This window comes from Pezoporus wallicus, unplaced genomic scaffold, assembly GCF_028554395.1.
Source record: "Pezoporus wallicus isolate ANWC-B61680 ecotype Strahan unplaced genomic scaffold, APGP_CSIRO_Pwel_v1 contig_5785, whole genome shotgun sequence".
Taxonomy (NCBI): domain Eukaryota; kingdom Metazoa; phylum Chordata; class Aves; order Psittaciformes; family Psittacidae; genus Pezoporus; species Pezoporus wallicus.
In genome coordinates this window covers 1,996,029-2,002,284 of record NW_026641150.1, presented here as the reverse complement: position 1 = coordinate 2,002,284, position 6,256 = coordinate 1,996,029, and positions in this window count along the sequence as shown.

Below are 6,256 nucleotides of genomic sequence, written 5' to 3'. Positions count from 1 at the left end.
TTAGACATTTTATTTGCTTGTATATAACACGTATCAGTCTTCTTCAGGCATGTTTCTGGAACAGATTTGGCTGCAATGCCAATGCACAAGAGAAGACACATTTTGGAGGGAAAGGGAGCCTTTGAGCAAAGTGAATAAAGACAGACAAAGCAGGTCTGAGAATTCAGACACGCAGCTGATGAGCCTGCTCGGTGGTAGCTATAGAGGCTGGGGGTGACGAGCTTGGCAGGAGCCCGGGCACTGCTGAAGATCAAAGCACAGTATTTCCCTTGATGCAGGTCAGCATAAGGCCTTGCCATCTGGCCCTGAACTACTGTCAATGAACAGCTGAGCCACGTTTGAATATGGACTCAACTGGAATGCTCCTACTAGGGCTAAACCATAAAACTGTGTTTCTTGCTGGAATGAATGCTAACCCTCACTGGCTGCACAAAACAGACTTTTTTCTTCCTGAGGAAAACTCCCAACACTCTGAGCCTAACCTTTAAGATTGACACCTCCTGAGATAGGAGTCATCAAGCAGATGACACATCTGAGTAGTGCTGCACTTCTTTAGGCAATGTGCTTGCAGAGATAGATAGGCCCAGTGAAACCACCTAGGAGAGGCTATTTTGTGTAAGAAAAGCTAATGACGTATCACAGTGGCAAGGAACAGTGATGCAGACGTAATAAAAAATATGGTGCATCCTGCAAAAATAATTCTGAGTCCCTGAAATAGAGCACCAGGATGTACTGCCAGTAATTCATGTACCCACCACATTTGGTAACAGGCGAGATGACAGAGAAACTACACACATGCATAGAGTCTTTCATCAGTCATAATGCTATAAGCATGGGCAGGTTACATGTGGGTGAGAGAGAATGATGCTGGGGTGGGTGGAATCAAATGAAAATGCAGAAATACTTCAAAAAGTTGATCTCCTTTCATGTCTTCAGAGAAATACAAGATTTATTTCTGAATATAGAGAGGTGGATGCATCTTGCTCAAGTACAGCCTTCTGAGAGCTCGATGATCTGATCCAAAAATGGTTGCTTAGGCTTCCTCTATGGAGGTGGGTGTCTGAAAGAAGACAGATTTAACATCTTCCGGAGATGCCTACATGCAGCTCTTGCTCCTTTACAGAATGAGTCCAGGCCCTTGGCTGGGAGGATGCAGCTAGCATTCAGATGGCCATGCTCAGATAATGTATCCCACAAAGAACAATTAATTGCTGTGGCATGTGCAGTGCTCAGAGCAGAACACCATATCCCAGCTTCTTTAAGGCAAATAGTCCTATGACTGCAAGAAACTCATTAAGAGCTCTCCAGGAGCAGGATCTGTTGGGAACTGCGTGTTACAGCTCCAGGGAGAGAGTGGCATCCAGCTAATCCCTCTGTGAGGTGCCAGCTCCCATTGAGTTCAAGAAACACACATTTCAACACACACGCTTTGAGTGGGTGACCCAACCACAAACATTTGCTCTGGGAGACTTCTTGGGGCAGCACAGGGCAAACCTTCATCTGTGGAAAAACTATGGGAGAGACACCATGTGAGAAAGACTCATGGGAATGGTGCTCTCCACATCTTCTGCCGTCAGCCTGGGCTTTTCTGCTCTCTCAGTGGAATGAATCACTATAGCAGCTTGATGAAGCAGCAAGCCGTGAACACATTTCCTTGTGTTATCTAATGGTGATACGCTGAGGATGTGGTTAATTAGGGAATCATCCTCACCATGCAGACTTTCTCAAACGGAAACAGGCTTTGAGGCTGGCTGACTCCTAGGGTGAAGCTGCTGAGCTGATAGCCACAGAAGCATTTAAATGTACGTACTCCGCTGCAGGTCACCTGTTAAGCAGCAATAGCCACAAATATGCAAAAAATGTAAAAAATGCCAAAGATAAAATATCCAACCCTGGGTTGGTTTTTTTTTTCAAATCTCCTTTTATGAGGGTTTGGAGACTCTGTGCTGTTAACTCTGATTGATTCAATCAGGGGCTTTGGGCAGGGGGGAAGGGTGTTTGTTTTCATGCCAGCTGTGGCAGATCAGGCACTGCAGAATTACACCAAAGTATTGTTTTTCACGTTAAAAACTATGTAAAGGTTGAAATGTCACCATCCTTGGGAGGAAAGAATTGCAGTTTGACATGAAATGTGCTTTTTCCTATTTTCAGGATACTGATGTCTGAAAAAATATACGTTGCATATGCTCAGGAAAGACATGCCAGTGACTTTTATTTCCTGAAAACATGGTGTGGCTTAGAGCTGAGTAGGCTCTTCTCTATAAACGCGCTCTCGAGCATTCAAGGTACAGGCAGAGGAACAGAGACTAGGAAGCCTTCCTCATCTGTGTTTTCAGTCCCCAAAAGAATGTGAGAATGAACCCTTCTCACCAAGCTTACCTTGGTTTTCTGTCTTTGATTGGAGAAAGTGCCAAATAATGCTGAATGGTCCCAAATGCTGGGTCTGTAATGTCTCAAGTAGGACACATGAAATAAACGACATGCACAACATGGACACTTCTGACACTGGCCTTAACTCCTGGGGAGATGATGCCACCTTCATGGCTTGCATAAGCTGTCAGATGGATGTCGATATAAGCCACACAGAAAGTCTTCTGAGAAAATAATTTTCTCCTCTGGGTAAAACTTGAGATGTTCAATAAACAGGGCTTGAGACCCCATGGGGAAAAACCAGATTATTGCAGAGCTGACAGTGAGTGTTACCCATGCAAGGATTGTTTGCTGTCCACTTGCACTGAAAGACAGTCCTGCAGAAAAAAAGTGTTATGTGTAAGGCATGTTTGCCGCCCAGCTCTGATTATATTTCCCTCCTCCACCAAACTACCCTGGCCAGAAAGACACAAGATTTACCCCTGGCATGTGACCATGCTACAGCTAGACTGGTATGTTTGTTTGCCACTTTAGAAAGCAAAAAAAATGTTCAAGAGAACTCAGATGGAGTTTGGCCTAAAATCCAAAATATTGGACTGGGAAGTCATGATAAAATTTTGAAAGTGCCGAAGTACCATGGCTTTGGTAGGTTTAGCTACGGTCTTAGGGAATCTCAACCTCATTTACAACACTGCTCTGGTGTGATCCCTTCCCTGTTCCTGCCTTTTCTGCAGCATGACTGTCCCAGTGCTGGTCTATGGGAGTGCTGGTTAACAGAGAACTCACCTGCTGACACACCCCTGTCTAACAGCAGTGGCAAATCCCTGCTGCCTCAAGTGTCTACCACTGCAGTGGGGAAGGAGACTGCATTTATGAGTGAAGATACATAAGGGCTTGTCCCAGCCAAACCAAACCAAACCAAACCAAGGAAACAAAAAACAACAAATAGAACCAAGACATTAAAGCAACAATATATAGTTATAATTGTGCTGCAATGGCTGGAATGCAACATAAAGATCTATCTAGAATCTACCTGGCAGTTGTATTGTAAAAGAAAACTGTCAACATATATCTAGTTGAAATAAGAGTAAATACATCATTTCCTTTACCTCCGTAATAAATGTTGCCCTGCTCTATTTGGATGGCATATAATACATTTTTGTTAAGACATAGTTGTGCCTCATTTTTTTTTAATATCCAACCGATGAGAAAGCTTTCTGGTTTATTAATGAACTTTAATTCCAGTAAGTTTGTTGCTTGAGTAAACACAGAAGATGACAGGATCCACAATAATATGTATCATTCACGTGGCCAAGGGAGCATGCATCTCCCCCCTGGGTAAACTGGTATTTCATTCTACCTGAATTTTCCTTCTCTGTGGCCATCAGAAGCAAATAGCTGAGTGTTCCTGCCAGAGCACGATGGGCAGGAGCAAAGACTGTATCACCAAGGCAGGAGTCATTCCTCACCAAAGTCAAAGAAAGAAGGAGTAGTTTTCCCATTTCTTCCTATGCATAGCCAAAATCTCTCAGGAACTCCTTCAAGATTTTACCCCCAAACCTACAAAATATGATCACTGGTGACTTCATGGGATTTCCAGGATTGGGAAAATGACACCAAAAAGTTTTGGAAAGTCGGAGTTATTAAACCAGGATTTGAACTTCAGGCAGAAAACTAATTCAAATGCAAACACTGTTTCCTTGGCAAATCCTACTCAGAAATCTTTTCTTAGTATAAGCTAAAAATAAATGTTAAACCCTCTCCTGTTTAGAGCAAAGCGATTTTAGAAGCTGTTATTGTACAGACTACATCCAAACAGCACTTAAAATATGGCAGAAGCTTTATTATGTATCTGTTAGCTTAACTGCACATTAAAGTGAAAAGACATCCAAGGGTTACAGAGCAGCTGGTGTTATTTCTAGTCACAGGAGGAAGCTTCCTTGTCTGTTAAAGTTCTCCCTCCTCTTTCTTGAGCAAGATCATCTGTGGGCAAACCAGGGCCTGAAGAGTCACCATTAAAACCAGTGGCGGCTTGTTCCTGTCCTCACTGTGAATCATATCAAACCCTGACACCTCACTTTTCCTGCCAACAGCACGTTAGGGTGGTAGCACAAACCCATGTGGGTTCATCGATTACTTGTCAAGGAACAAATTCTGTAATCAATTAACCCGACTTCTACAAGACAGAAGCTCTATGAGTGTCCTGAAAGAGTTTCAGTTTGAGTCAAGGTTACTCCTTCAAACCGGAGTTCATGTAGGGTATCTTTTGGTTTAGTGCTGTGTATGTTTGGAGAGGTGGGATTTTTTTAACTGCAACAGCTTGCTATGAGACAAAAAAACAGGCTGAAGGAAGACTTGCTTTTAATGTGTCTGTGGCAATAAAAGCATTCACATTTGTTCCAGTAAATTTAGCATCCAAACCAAAGCTCTAATCCTGTATTTTTTTCTATGGTGAACTCACATGGTCACCATTTTGAATTAAAAAAATCAAATTCCTCTCCTCTCCTCTTCTCTCCTCTCCTGTTTTCTCCTCTCCTCTGTTTTTACCTCTCATTACAGTGGAATGTGAATGCCTTCTAACCATGCATTAAATGATACCTCTAGGAGCTCTCATATCGGGTTTGCTGCCTTCCCTTATCATCTCCCCAGGGCAAGATGGGTATCTGCAATGTTTTGGTAGAGCCTTTTTTTAGATACACATGCTGCTCTGTGTTTATATTAGGTTAGACAGGTTGAAGAAGTACACTTGATACTCACCGTGGATGACAACACACTCGTGCAATTCCAAATGTCATGTTAGTTGTCTGCTTCATTTATTTCAGCACTTGTTTTTCACATTATTTATGGCGTCAACCCCCATGCTCCAACACAAGCTGCTTCATACTCCTCTTCCTTAGTTCTGTATGAACCACTTTTTTAATGATATACTAACAATTACAGTGCATTCCTGTGCCAATCAATCACGTCAGTGTCCCCCTTGCAATTCTGAGTGGTTTTTTTTTGTTGAAAATTACTTTTTAACATTGTTATTGCTCCAATCTGACTTACACTACCCGCATGCAAACAGTTGCATCAGCACAAACTAGAGACAGAGTTAGCAGCTGGGCTGGGGGACGAAGTGGGAAATTCTTCAGCTGCTTTCATTGCCAAAGGAAACACATTGTGTACCTCCACCATCAGCACATGGTGACCAAGCTTTTTTTGAAAAGAAAAACAAAGAAAATAGAAAAAAGGGACAAACAAAACCCCCACGATGCAAGAGATGTGTCACAGGCAGTAGTGTGTGGTAGAGAACAGCTACCCTGAGTCTGGCCCTGTGGTGAGGTTTCCGCACGATGAGTCCCTTGCATAAGCTTCTGTTTCTGGAACGTTTGCTGCACTAGGGCATGTGGCAAAGAACATGTTTTGTGCACCTGGTCATCTGGTGCGACATGAAACAGGGACATCATTCCCTGTGTTGTACTGTTCCCTGTTAGCAATTCTATGCTCACAGTCCACGCCCTTAATTCCCAGATCTGAATGGAAAGCAGAGGGAAAAACCTCATGTTCCCGGTGAACAAACAGCATGATGTCCAATTTCTTGTCCCATGAGCTCTTTCCAAAATCTCACTCACAGATTCCCAGAAGAAATGTCCTGAGAACGCTGGCACAGTGGTGGACGTTGCAGAACTGTCTCGGCCAGCCCAGGCCAGCCAGCCCGTGTACTCCAGTGCAGCTACTCTGGCATGGACTGCCTGTTACACCAAATTGATGCAGATGAGATGTGCTGATATAAGCGCTTTAACAAGAGTGTGGTTTCACCCATGCTTGGGGGCTGCTCTGCTTTGACTTCAACTTCTCTAATTGCACTGATGCGAGAACCATGTACAGATGAGCTCTAAGATCC